We start from the raw sequence: 15,298 nt of genomic DNA, 5'->3' as shown, positions 1-15,298 counted from the left end.
TATGGGTGAAATGAAGAATTCTTTGTAATCATCAGAATCATTACTCAAAACCTTAACTGAGTAGTCACCAAAATTATAATTAGAAATGGGATTTTGTCAAGTGCATAAATGCCTTCTTCAATATTAAGGAAAACTATACTGGATCTGTCACACCCCAAAACCGCCCCTAAAAGTTTTGGTCATGACTACATCAGAAACGGACATAAAATCGATATATGTAACGTATGGGGCCTGAACGGAAGCACTTGATAACAAAAATCTATACCATTGAGCTACCACTATTATGCCAGGATCACACATCACATTAGGTAAATAATATACAGAAAACTTACACACATATACTTTGACTCAGCCCCACAATTGGGCGTATAACAAAAATATTAATGAAAGACAACCAAAGCATAATCCAAAAAAACTAACAACACTTTACAAAATGTACGGGCTTCAGCTAAGTGCCTGGACACACCGAGGTTGACAAGGGAGAGACGAGCCTTAAGGGTTAGGACTGGTCTCTTGGTTGATTACCTACAAAAACAGACAAAATATGGGATGAGTGAAACTCAGTGAATAATAGTACATAAATAATGTAATGTTTAACTTGAGTAATAAAGCATATAACTGCAGAGGCATATGATTAATTACATTCTGTAGTTACTTCCAGAACAGCCATGGGTCCAGTTTTCTTAACAAAATGGCTTAAAGCCCACCAATGTACAGAACGGCCATAGGCCTAGTAGATACAGAACGGCCTACCGGCCCAGAACTAACAGAACGGCCTATCGGCCCAGAAATAACAGAACGGCCTAGCGGCCCAGAAATAACAGAACAGCCTAGCGGCCCAGAAATAACATGTGTATGGACTCAAGAGGTGGCTCGTACGGATTCTAGAGGTGGCTCCCACCAAAGTGTAGCACTTAGTTCCGTACAGCACTTTGGTCCATACCAGAACGGCCTAGCGGCCCAGAAATAACATGTGTATGGACTCATGAGGTGGCTCATACGGATTCTAGAGGTGGCTCCCACCAAAGTGTAGCACTTAGTTCCGTACAACACTTTGCTCCATACCAGAACGACCTAGCGGCCCAGAAATAACATGTGTATGGACTCAAGAGGTGGCTCGTACGGATTCTAGAGGTGGCTCCCACCAAAGTGTAGCACTTAGTTCCGTACAGCACTTTGCTCCATACCAGAAATCATCAGAACAGATTAACTTCAGCATCATACAGAAATTACATACATTTTTCCCATTATACACATGAATTACCATCGGTAATATAGGTTTAACCGAACGTTACTGATAATTGTTAGCAAAAGGTAACACATTCCAGAGATACGGAGATACCATAGGTCCTATAAATAATGTACATACGTTCCATTTATTCGTTGTGAATCAATATAGCTAGCTTGCAGATAATAGAGTATCCATAACATTTAGTAACGAAAGACGCATGTATCATGACAGTATGGTCCATAGAGACAGAATAATTCATATCAGAACGTGGGTCATATAACGGTGGTAGACCTTTGCGTTCATATTATAGGTCCTGAATAACCTTAGATTCATGTATAATACAACCGAATAATCTTCGATTCACACAAGTAACCATCCTTTCTGAATGAACAGAAGTTCCATTTATTTCTTAAGAACGAAGTAGTTTGCTTATCGATAACAAAGCGTTAATGTTCGTTAGTGACAGAGCAGAAAGGTTCCAAAGTCATACCGATGTATGCAAATCTTCCAGCATTTAAACAAGTTCACGCTGATTCTCTACCGATATAAATGTTAATGTGATCATTTACACAGAACAGAGCGTTAGTAACCATAGTCATTAACGGTAAGTAAAATGTACATTTGCCGTACTATTACTCACAATGCGTGGATGGAGCGATAATCCCTCCCGGTAGGTGCCCTACATATGCATGCCATCCAAGAATTAGTTCGTTTCATTTTGAAACTATTTCCTGACTCGTTTTACTTCGAATAAGTTTACAAACATCAAAAAGCATCAAATACTGATTTCAAACATATCAGAGGGTCAAGCACGTAAAACGGAGCAGACGAGGTTTCCCGACATGGGCCGCACGTGCGGTCGTCCCCACCGCACGTGCGGACATGTACCGCACTTGCGGTCCCTCCTCACCGCACGAGCGGCCATAGGCAGAATGCAAAATCTCATTTTTTTCTCTTGCCCGCACGTGCGGCCATGACCTTCGCACGTGCGGCCGAGCCCCTGTTTTGGCAGTCCGAAACTCACACAAAACCCAACTAAGAGAATACATAGCAAGGCTCAAAATAGATCAATTTAACACAAGATTAAAGCTCAAAATCACATGAAAAATGAATCATAAATCAACTTAGGTTCTTAATCACTTTGAATTCATGAATCAATCACAACCCAATTCCATGGAATTTCTAACTTTCTTACACACACACACACACATATGTAACCATATAATCCAACCACATAGATGAGTATCTACATGAGATTAACAAGGAAGCAACGTGTAATTTCTCCATAACTCAAATTAATTTCCAAAACAACTACATGATAAGCATAATTTCCCAATTAGACAATCATCTTCTACAAAACTTCAACATAACCTCTAGCAATCCCAATTAGAAGAGCAAACTCACTCAAACCCAAGAAAGAGCTTAATTTAAGATGGTGTTTACATACCTTGATTCAATTCCCTACCAAGCCTCTCAATTTCTCCAATCTTCTTCTCTTCCCTTCAACCCTCTTCTTCTCTAATTTTTCTCTCCAGGAGATATTTTTGAGTGATGGTTTTCCCAAGTCAATGTATAAAAAGCATTGGCACTTATATATAAAAAGTGAATAAGACGAAATTTAATCATTCCAAATTGAAATTTCACAGAAAATCATATTATGACTTAAAAATAATGCCGATCCCAAATGTAAAATCAATTTCAAATAATTAAGTCTCTAAGGCTTCCAATTTCTGATTCAAACATTATAATTGTGACAGATTTTTCTCTTATTAAACAAATATGCATCTATAACCATAGGATTCACTGAATTAAATTCAATTTCACATAAAATTTCACCGTAAGCATTTTAATGCTCAGAATAAGGGATTGAAAATATTCCAGAAACAGATATGAGGGTCGGGTTATTACAGGATCAATTTCAGATAGTTTGTAAGACACCATAGGTTGATTACTTTACATGTGAAGTCCAAGGTTCAACAGAAATCCTATTGTTGCCTATGTGACACTGAATGTGTATCATTGGTGCTGCTGTTCTTACATTTCTTTTTTCTGGCATTGTTCATGCTCTTTGTTATTTTTTTTTTAAAATTTTTCTCCCTTTATTTATTTATTCTTTTTGTTTGTTTTCCCTTTAATGGAAGGAAAAATTAAGCCATAACGGTTGTTAATATGTCCTTTCATCTTCAAATTTAGTATAAACCTATATATTTCAGAAGGTAGTTTGGCATATCAAAGATCAATGTTCCTTTACATTTTTTTTTTGGGTGATGAAAAAGGACAAATATTATTAATAAAGCATCAAGATGATGTAAAGAACCCAATAACTACAATTGATGAAGAAATAAAGGCTCAATGAAATTCAAAAAAGCAAATACATCCGGATCCACAGTTATTGACTCCCATCTATGTAAAACATCCAACAACTTGTTTTTCAAATAAGGAACCGAAACCGCTAAACCCTTAAACATCTGATGATTCTGCTCTAATCACACCAACCACATTAAGCATAAAAGAGCCAACAACCAAGCCTTCCAACATCTCTTCATAACACTACCTCCTCTCTAACTTGGAAACGCCTCCCTCATCGTCCCCTACTGCCAAACCAAATTGAATACACCAAAAGCCACCCCTTATAACTGAAATGTCACTGGACAATGAAGACGAAGATGTGACACAAACTCCGCATTCTAACAACACAAACAACACCAATTAACGAAAACATGCCCATGATGTATCAAATTATCCAACGTCAAAATCCGACCATGCACAACCAATAAAACAAAGATACACTAAACAACCCTTTAGCCCCCTTACACCTCCATCTCAACCCATTAACCTCCATCCAACACCCTTCAAGCCATACAAATCCGCCGACAAGTCCACCAACTGATCAACCTCTCAATCAAACACTGATCTACGAAGCTTTACATGACACACCATCCTTCCATCCAGAACGGACGAGTAAGAAGCAACCTCCGCATCCTGACGATCCACAATCTGGAACACCAATGGAAACCAGTATGCCAAACTCCACTCGCCACACTACCAATCCATCCAAAACCTCACCCGAGCACCACATCTAACACTAAAACTAACCCGCCTCCAAAACTCCTCCCTCCCAAGCCAAATACCTTTTCACAACCCTTTCCCATGAGAACTTCTCACTTCCCTAGAACACCAACCCTTCCACTCAATACCATATTTAGCCACCACTAGCTTCCGCCACAAGCGATCTACTTCCCTCACAAAATGCCATAACCACTTACCCAATAAAGCCTTATTAAATATCATTAAACTCTAAAATTCGAACCCCTCCTCCTTGGGCCTATACACCATCTACCAATCCACTAAATGATACTTAAAACCCTCACCCACCCTACCCTAAAGAAAATCGCTTTGAGAAAAACCCTAGTCGGCAATAAAGCATATGAGATAAATTGATCAACTGTCATTTTTACTCCGCAATGTATTCTCCTTTTTGAAATATATAAACTTTATTGATTTTATTTGCTCTCTTGTTCAGTTGATTTGATGATTGATGGAAAACATTTACGGAAAGAAAAATTGCAGCATAAGAAGAAATAAGAATAAGAGGCAGAAAGAGGAAAACATTCGACAACAAAATGAGAGACCGTTTGGTTCTGTCTGTGGGAATAATCTCAATTGATGTTTGAGACTGATAATATGATGTAAGAGTATTAGAAGCTTAACAAAGTGTAAATTCAAAGTAGCGGCTATATTTAGAACTTGGCATGATTTTAAAGAGAAATAGATAGTAACCACACATAATCATTTTCTAGTATTATTAAAGTCTTATTTTATGAATATATTTATTATTATTATTCTTATCATTATTATTTTTATGTTTTCTAGGATTTTTAAGGTTAAGGGTATTTTGGTAATTTGCAAAATTTTTTGGTATGGGTTTTAGGAGTCGCCCATGGTCGTCTTGTGGGTCAAGTTATTAATTGAGTTTCATTTATGTTTCTTATTCGGTCTTGAGTTGGTTTGGAAGTCAGAGATATTTTAATAGTTTCCTTTTTTGGTTTTAGTTGGTTTAGGAAATTTCCTAGTCCTGTAGAAAGTCATATAATACTTATATCGTAAGAGAGTTAATATTTTAGAGAATGTCAAAAGCTTTTGAAGCTTCTTTATAGATGGTGTGATGCAATCAAACCCTAGGTGTGATGATTAAGGAATTCTAGGAGTGATTCCTAGATCTATGTTCTTTTTTCTTTTTCTTTTGTGTTTCAGTTTACTATTCTCGGATTACTATTCATAACCTCTAAAAGTGCACTTTCTAATCTCAAAACCCCATCCAATCACCCCCAAATCAACCCTAACCCCTTTCCCTACCTATTAGCTTTCAATTTAACCCTTTAAACTCTAAATTACTCACTATTTAGGCCGTCAAATAATCTCTTTTTAAATTCTAGTCTGTCCTACATCACCCATACATCATTAAACAAAAGATCTAAAGGAGCAGAGCTCTTGTGGCCAGAACTAAATACGACACGTGATACAACTTGCCAAGTTGGCATGGATGACAAAGTGTGGAGATGCATGGTCTTGGAGGAGCAAGGTAGATGATGAGATGCAACTTTGTGACGGAGAACTCGAGCATAAGGATGTCCTAAATGACGATGCCAACAATCAATGATGATCCTTTTTGATGTGAGCACGGAAAGTGAGGAGACAAGAGATGATGAAGGAGAAATGGGAGAAAGACAGTAGAGACTATAAGTTGACCAAATGAAAACTCAACTTGTATTGGAATATTGAATTAATGATTACAATACTAAAAAACTATTAAATAGGTAAAATACAAAACCCGAAAAGTTAAATACATGTCATATGACTAAGCTACCCTCATAGACTAACTAAGCAGCCATAGAGAGTTTGCCAAGAAGAAAGCAAAACTGTGCAGTCATGTGAGTCTTGGTGAAGAAATCAGCTAACTGTAGACGTCCCTGAACGCCCTGGGAGGAACGAGTCCCCCGTTCCGTTCGATATTGGGCTCACTACAGTTCAGGATTCTAAAATTGTCACGGTTCTTAATCTGAACCAAAGAGTCCAAATCCGGCAAATCGTTTTGAGAAAACAGATTTTTGAAAGAAGTGCCAAACACGGACTGCTTTGCCAGATACAGAGTCGCCACCTAAATATTTTATTTTGGGGAAATTTAAGAAACCCTGACTCGTTTGCCTAAGGCCACATGTCTGTCATCACCGAAGTTGCCTCGGCTCGGGAACTTGGGTACAATTGGGGAAGGTCACTTTGTGAGCACCCCCGCTCGCCCGATCAAAGATCGGCCTCTACTAACCATGATATCTATTTTTGAAAACATTATGCGTTCTTGTTCCGGTTATTAGCCTAGATTTACTATGTGATGCGCACAGCATACAAGTATAGACTGGATCGTCTGAATTGGAACAAAACATTTCATGTTTGTTTATTTTGAAAATGGTTTGATGGTGCTACCCGCAGGTAGGCTAAGACGTGGATTCGCCACCCTCGGGTGGGCTTAGAAAACATGATTTTGCCACTATCTAGTGGGCTTAAAACACACATTTGATGAATTGCTCCAATTCAAATAACCCAACCTTCATCCACAGGCATTCAGGCAGTTATATCACATAAGCAATTATCCTCATGGTAAGCATGCTATCATGGCAGTCACTCACACGCATGCAAGGATGCTAAAGCATAAAACTTACCGAGTACTCCAAGCCAAAACAGAAACTAATTAGAAATCCATGCATGATCCTAATTATACAGAAATGCCTAATGCAACACATGCAAAAGTGCAACTATAGCAGGCTCGGCTATTCTAAACATGGCATATGAAATGCTATAGCTAACATGTATTCAACTTTGGAATTGAAAATACAATGTAGTTAGTATGATGCGCCGAGCCCGGTGCATGCAAGACAGATGAATGAATGCAAACATGCTATCATACTGTATGCTAATTGAAACATGTCCTAATCTAACCATCATAAGCGGGTAAATAAAAGGGAGAAAGACGTGGGGTTGGAAGACATACATCACACACACGCACACTTATTACAGTTGTGCCCTCGCGCAGAGGGTCCGAATAAATAATATACAGTCCAAACAATTACAAAATCCTAATTAATTAACAAATTAATCTAAGAAAGCTATAAACTAGCATGCAAGCTAGGGACTGTCTTGACTCTGCTCCGGATGATGAATGATACATGCTCAGGTTGCCTTGCGTGGAAATCCACGTCGATGCCCCGATTAGCCTTTGTTTGCAATTTATTCTTGGAATGCGTGCCAAGCTCTAGAAGGTTGCTGATTGTTGATTTGCCTTGTAGCCTATGTCTTCAACAACTCTTGGACCAAGTTTGGGAGCCCTTGACCTCTGGAAATGGCCTTGAAGCTGCTAGAATGGAGTGTGGATTGGTTGGCTTGGAGATGGTGTAGAAATGGCGTAGGGTTTGGGAGTTTTTGGTGCTTGGAAGAGAAGGAGAGGGAGGATCAATATAGGAAGCTAAGAGCAATTTTTTGTAACCCTCAGATGGGAACTGGAGCTGCTGTTATATAGGCAAAAGAGGGGAGAAAAAGGGGGGAAATGGATTTAAGTTTCCCCCAAAAAGTGCAGCCCCCAAGATACAAAATCTGGGGGGAAACAGAGGGCATATTTGTAAAGTACCTAGAGAGAGGATCAAGGCCGGCTGGTTTGCTAGGGTTTAGGTGGCCGGCCGGCTCTCCCCATGGCCGGCCGGCCAAGGGTCAAAAGGGTCAATCATGATTGATGGCCGGCCATGCCAAAAAGAGGGCCTCCCATGTGTGCACAACACAATCATGTGGTCAAAAACTGGAGAAAGTGAACCAGGAGAGAGAAAAGGCCACTTTTATGAGGGGTTCAAAAGGGTCACACACAATTATTGGCCGGCCATGTGATATTGGTGGCCTCCCAGGTGTGTACAACACAAATATGTGGTTTGGGGCAAGAAAAAGTGGCCTTAGGGTGGTCAACATTGGCTTTCAAGTGAGAAAAACGGGCGACGGAGGGCGATGGAGGAATAAAACTGGTTGTCAGAACAATTACTGGCCTCCCACCCTTCTACGACCTTCTTAACAATGAAACAGAGGTCCCTGCCAAAAATGAACTCAAACCAATGCAGAATGAAGGTTCGGGGGCCGAAACGCACAGCCCGAGGCCCCGAAAACTGACTGTTAGGCACCGGAAGTGGTGTTCGACCACGAAGTTGGTTTCTCGAGCCACAGTGTCCCTCAAAAGGGAGCAAATAAGATGCATGCCAAAAACCGGAGCAAACGGAGGTGGTTAAGCGGTCCCGAACCGAGGCACACGGCCAACGGCTCCGGAAACCGGACCCCAAACGGGCAAAATGGCCTACGACCATGAAACGTAGCCTACGGCCACTGAGAGATGATCTACGAGACCTCTCCCTCCCATCGCGAAGAGAAAACAGAGAAAACAGAGCCTGGTTTGCAAACCGAGGCAAAGCGTGAAAGAGTTCAGAAGTCTGGAGGCAAGGCTCGCAGCCAAGACTCTGAAACTTCTGAACGAGCACGATATGCAACATCACCAAGCGCTCAATCGGTGACGTCTGAGTCTTAAGGTCGATCAAAAATGGGGTGTCTACAGTTGCCCCTCTTTGACAGAACTCAAAAGTCATAAGTGACGGGAGTGAATGTCAAAGCCCAGAGACGACCCATTTTTGACAAGGCCGAAGACATAGACAGACATATGAGATAAACAGAGATGTGCCCGCAGGCGTGCCCACAGGCAGGGGCAAAATGCAACCGACAATGCAAGAAGCTGAAGGTAACTTAATGATCATGCAAATGCAGCGAGCTGTAGTGAAGCACATATTCACAATAGATGCAACAGTTTTAAGCAAGAATGCAAAGCAAAAACTACATTTCATGCAGTTAGGAATGCGGAGAATTATTCAATTCTCGCCACGTCTCACACGGAGAAGATACAATACCTGCGCGGTTCGTCTGGTTGCACCAGCCTCAAATGAACTGTACATACAATATCGTGCCTGCAAAAGAAAGAAACTCAACAAGCACAACATATCTAACAACATATGTTCAATGTGATATCGAATGCAGACAATCGCGGTGTCGATGGAAAAGTGCATCGCAATGCGGGAAGGAACGCGCGTGACAACACGAGTTTAAGCACGGAGGCTCGGTGATATCAAAGAGACGTGCATAACAATGCAAGTATGTGCGTGAGAATGCAAGTTATGTGCATGATAATGCAGAATAAGCGTAAACCAGGATGTATGTTTGTCACAAGATAACGAGCAAGGAAATGCGCGTTTCGGCGAGGGCGACCCGATCGCGACCTCCGGTTCACCTCCCAGAGAGGTTACAACATGTTCAAAAGGATATATCTCGCTTTCGATGAGTAATGATGAGACACGCATCGGGAGTTGAAGCTGAGGTCCCGGCGGAGCGATTTCGCGACAGAAAGTGCACTCCTCTTGTACTTTTTCAAGTCTCGGGGACTCCAATCCTCCCTAAAATTTGCAAGGACCTTGGTGGGCATCTTGGGAACACCACCGGCCATTTTTATGGCAAGGGGGAGGCCACCGGCTAGTTTTTGAAAATGAAATGGCCGGCCTGCCAGAAAAAGTGCCCGGCCGGCCACTTAGCCCAGATTCGGGGCAATTTTGTCTTTTCAGCCTTTTTTCTTTAAATACACTCATCCAAAACAATTCGTGCTCACAAGTGCAGCTCCGAAAACATCTCCTCTAGCTTCCCAAACCATTTTCTCCCTCAGATCTGTGCTCTATACACGTTTTCCAACGTCCCACGCAAGTTGTTTTCGCGAAATCTTTCAGTTTTAAGCACTTTGAACCGATTAAATTTTGATTTCGGGGGCTTCTTTTCTCATTTTCGCCACTTGAGGTGAGTTTGTCTCAATATTTGGAAGATTTTCTCGAGAGTTGACTTTTGTTGACTTTTTCATTTACCAAGAGTTGACTTTTGTTGACTTTTTCCAATTTTGGCTTATTTTTGCTCATTTTTGCCCCTTTTTGCAGATTTCTTGAAATGGCAGGTCACTTTCCCCACGGTGGAGGTTCTCCGGGCGCCGGAGGCGAGCCTGACATCATGTCTTTGCATCCGAGGGTTCGCCCCTTTATCCCCGAGAGGTATGCCCCTCAGGCTCATATCCTCCCGCGGGCTATTTTCTATCACTTCACCGATTTCGACGAGCGAGCACTCGGGGATCTCCTTCTGCAGGAGCTAGAGTATCACCTCTCCCATGAGGCACGAGAGGTATTTACTTCGTTCTTGCCTTTTCTGTAACATATTATGAATTTTTCATGCATTCGGTTTGCACTCTGAACACACGGTTCAATCACTTGAATTCCTGAACACTCAGCCCATAAATTGATTGTGAACACACGGCACACACCGGTTGAGGGTTGAACACGCAGCCCACACACTGGTTTCCTGAACACACAGCCCGAATTGAAGGTGAACACGCAGCACACACTGATTGAGAGTTGAACACGCAGCCCAAACACTGATTTTCTGAACACACAGCCCAAATTGAAGGTGAACACGCAACACACACTGATTGAGAGTTGAACACGCAGCCCAAACACTGATTTTCTGAACACACAGCCCAAATTGAAGGTGAACACGCAGCACACACTGATTGAGAGTTGAACACGCAGCCCAAACACTGATTTTCTGAACACACAGCCCGAATTGAAGGTGAACACGCAACACACACTGATTGAGAGTTAAACACGCAGCCCAAACCCTGATTTTCTGAACACACAGCCCAAATTGAAGGTGAACACGCAACACACACTGATTGAGAGTTGAACACGCAGCCCAAACACTTTATTTTGCACGCAACCTATTCACTTTATTTACACGCAGCTTATTCATTTTATGCTGAAACATGTATTCATTCTGAATGCAGGTGACTTCTCGCACTGTGTGGGGATATGGCTCTACCGCGGCGAGAGATTGGTACGCTGAGCTCCCGGAGGCTGTTCGGGATTTGGTTGACTTGGCGGGGTTTGGGCCTTTCTGTACTAGGCTATCTCGTTGTCCTTCCAGGAGGACGTTGATGGCCGCCTTGGTGGAGAGATGGTGGGACACCACCAACTCCTTCCATTTTTCTGCGACGGGGGCTTGACTATGACCCCGTTTGACTTTGCTGTACTGACTGGCCTTGATGTGGGAGGTTGGCCCATCCCTTACGACGAGGACATGGGCCAGTGGGAGGCTGCTTGGATATATTTACTGGGGGTTCGCCCGCCTGTTGATAGATCTTCGGGGAGAGTCCGATACACCTGGTTCTCTTCCCATTTTCGGCGGGTGGAGATGGAGCCCGGGACTCCTGAGGAGGCAGCACAGTATGCCTGCGGCTTTCTGATGTTCCTCTTCGAGACCACTTTGTTTGCCGACAGGGGGAACACTGTTGGGCTTTATCTGTTGAGTGCTTTGGTGGACCTATCACAGGTCAGACAGTATGACTGGGGTGGCGCCGGCTTGGCTACCCTTTATTGCTACATGAGCGCGACCTCCTGCGGACGGGGGGACTTACTTGGCGGTTATTGGAGAGCCTGGAAGGTACTTTCTGCCCTCTTGATTTACATTTCTGCTCTTCATTACTTACACATTGCACACACGGCGCACTTTATACTCTGCATCGTGCACTTTGCCCTCAGCACTTCATATTCTGCTTTGTTTTTCACAGTTGTGGGTCTATGTGTATTTCCCGACATTGGCCCCGGAGTTGGTGGTAGAGGGACCTCTCGTGACCTCGTACTCACTTGTATTTGAAGGCCAGCACCGGCCAAGACCTCGGGAGTCTCTCCTTTATCTGCGGCAGTATTTGGACACGGTGCGGTCGACGGAGGTATTTCAGAACTCTCAGTTCTTTCTGTTGTCATCTTTGATTTGTCCTGTACATTTTCGATTTCTGCTCGGTTTATGCGTTTGTTGTCCGCAGATTACATGGCAGCCATGGGCGCCTTTAGGTGAAGGTCTCCGATTCCAGTTTCCCGGAGGGTGGGGTGCCTCCCGGTACCAGATCCTGTTCGAAGGGCCAGTTGGTAGGGCCTGGTTTTTGGAGGATCGCTTCTTGTGTCAGGTTTGGGGGTACACTTCTCAGGACCCTCCCTCAGCACCCCCGGTCGATATGCGGATTGCTGATAAGCTCCCTTCCCGGGATGTTGTTAGTGCTATGCTGGGTACTAATGCTTTGCTACATCTTAAGGAGGGGGATTACGCTACTTACCGTCACATATACCTGATGCCTCCATTGACGGGAGTTCGTACTCCGACGATGAGGCCTGCTGGCATGCCATCTTCGAGCCAGGCACGGGCTCGGGCTGCAGACGCCCCTTCCACCAGCAGGGCTGGTACATCTAGAGGTGGGGGTGGATTGGTTCCCCCGATTCCTCCGACTTATCCTCATCCTGGATGGCCGGACATGCCGACCGAGTTGATGGGGTGGCAGTATGGGACTACCTCTCCGATTCCGATCCCGATAGAGCCTCCGATGCCCGGCCATCGATATGTCAGAGACCCCGACTCACCACCGGTATGTTTTACGCCTTTGATTCATTAGTCAGATACTTGGACGTTCATTCCTTTACTGATACCCTTGCCTTTGCATCTGTTGCCCCCTGTTGAGTACATGGATCAGGTGCTCGAGATGGTAGCCTCGCTTGAGGGGATGGTTCTGCGGAGGGAGGCACAGTTGTCCATCATGGGCTTCCCGGTACCCTTTAGTTTTTTGGCATTTATCATACTTCTGATGATATGCTGATTTCTACTGCATTGATAGGCTACTTGTGTAGAGCACATCTGACACACACCTCACTTATACACTGTGTTTACATGTACCCACTTCATGTAGTTTTCTTGTATCTGCATCTGATGTACATATTTGGGCTGATGTATTTGAATTGAACTCTTTATTCTCAGTTGCCCCCGGTATACGCTCAGCCACAGGCCGAGCCACCTGGGCCTTCTTGGGGAGGTGGACCATCCGGGCCTTTTTGAGGAGCTGGGCCATCTGGGCCTTTTCGAGGAGCTGGGCCATCCAGGCCTTTTCGAGGAGCTGGAGGAGGGGGGTCGTCTCGTAGACGCAGAGCACACATTGTAGAGGAGGAGCCCGGTGAGGATGAGGAGGAGGAGGCTGCAGATCGTCAGTTGGAGACATCTGCTGACAGAGAGGACGGCTCCGGTCTTGGTTCCGGGAGTGGAGGCGAGGCTGAGGGGGATCCCGAGGATGACGACTCCGATTCAGATGGTGATGATGGCGATGGTGGCGGAGAGTCTATTCCACAGAAGAGGATGAAAAGGGCCTCTTATTCCTGCTCTTGAGAGCACAGATGCAGCTGTTTCCTGTTTTATTTATCTTTTTGCTAGTAGTTGTAGCACATTGTACATTATCGGGCAGTTTCATCTTTTGTAAAACTTGTGCCTTAGTCTGTAAAATGTTGTAACAAGCGAGGCATGATGGAATGAAACAGCTTTTGAAAAAAGTGTTGTATTTTAAACTCTTAGCATCATATCGCATCATTTTGCACCATAATGAGATTGAATGGAAATGTGCATTGTGCATTTTGCCCAGTCAGGTAGTGAACCGACGCAACAACTTAACTTTCTAAGATATAACAAAACCTTAGTAAGTTTACAACTCGATAAGCAAAACACAATAGTGTTGACAACTCAATAAACAAGACTCAAACAAAATTGATTAAACAAAGAGTAACAACTCAAAAACACGAAACACGACAACTCGACAAACAACTCGATAAGCAAAACGACAACTCGATAAACAAAACAATAACTCGATAAATAAAACCTAAAAAAACAAAGTGTACTTCGGACGATCTGGGAACGGAACGCATCCGAAACAGAGGGAAATAGAGGCCTTTGACACCCGTTGCATGGAAATGCTTGAAAATTTCTCTTGGAGGGTAAAACAGGGCTAAAGACACACATTGGAGCATGGCCGGCTACTTTTGGGAGCCGGCCGGCCAGATTTATTGCAAAGGGGAGGCCACGCGGCCAGGTTTTGAAAAAGAAATGGCCGGCCTGCCAGAAAAGGTGGCCGGCCGGCCACTCAGCTCAGCAACCGCCAAATTTTTGACACTTGTCCTTCGAATAGTGTATTTTCCTCTTTAAAAGCCTTAGCTCCGTGGTTCTTTCAATTCATCTTAGTTTTGCACAAAAATGGAGGCGTTTCTCGTTGAAAATCTCACAGCTTGGATCGCTTCTCTAGATGGTTCGGAAAAGTTGAACTTCCGGGGTTTCGGCTTTAATGCACTGTTCGCGCTGAGTCGCACTCCGCTGCACATTCCTTTCCTCCATGCCGCGGCGAGGTTTTGGAATCCGGTGACACATGTTTTTAGCTTTGGCGGGCAAGAGGTATGTCCAACTTTTGAAGATTTTCAAGTTTTGATGGAATCTGAATGTCATAAAGAGATCTTGCCCCAGTTCCGCTTTGGCCACGCCCAAGCTTTAGGGCGGATGTGTGGACTCACCACGCATGACGCTTGGTCTCTGATCTGTAATGAGGAACTAGATATCCTCGGTCTGATTCATCGCTTTTCTGACGCTGGTGACCGCAGCAACCATTATTGGCAAGGTTTTCAGCAACACGCCCTTTGCTTGTGCCTGCTGTCTCACTTTCTGCTTTTCCTGGGCTTTGGCGGATCTAGCATTCGTCTGATTGAAGTCACTCAAGGCTTGAAGGAAGGAAAGAGCTGCATTGCCATGACCTTGGCCGAGACGCTGATGGGCTTGGATGCTAATTATCGCCGGGAGACGACTAGATTTGCTGGGAGTCCACTGCTGCTGCAGGTAATGTTTCCCACCCAATCTTACATATGTATTTGCTCACATCACTCGGCCCTCAGGCTCGGTTTTTCTCACAAAAACCCTTTTCTCACTTTTCCCTCACCGTACATCTCTCTATTCTTTATTCTCTCATTTTTCATCCCTCCCCAAGTATGGTTGATGGACAAATTGCAGGTTGTGGACTCTTGCCCAGCCTACTCAGCTCAAGGCTATTTCTTT

General features: G+C 43.7%; 1 pseudogene across 1 annotated transcript in view; it reads left to right on the top strand.

Annotated features, from left to right (window-relative positions):
• Positions 1-15,298, top strand: part of LOC114256409 (xanthine dehydrogenase 1-like) — a 182,033-nt pseudogene that overhangs the window by 145,815 nt on the left and 20,920 nt on the right. The window lies entirely within an intron of this gene.

The sequence above is a fragment of the Camellia sinensis genome, chromosome 14, assembly GCF_055761805.1.
Source record: "Camellia sinensis isolate YWXY chromosome 14, ASM5576180v1, whole genome shotgun sequence".
Lineage (NCBI taxonomy): Eukaryota > Viridiplantae > Streptophyta > Magnoliopsida > Ericales > Theaceae > Camellia > Camellia sinensis.
The sequence above is the reverse complement of the archived record's forward strand: the minus strand, read 5'-3'. Positions and strand labels throughout refer to the sequence as shown.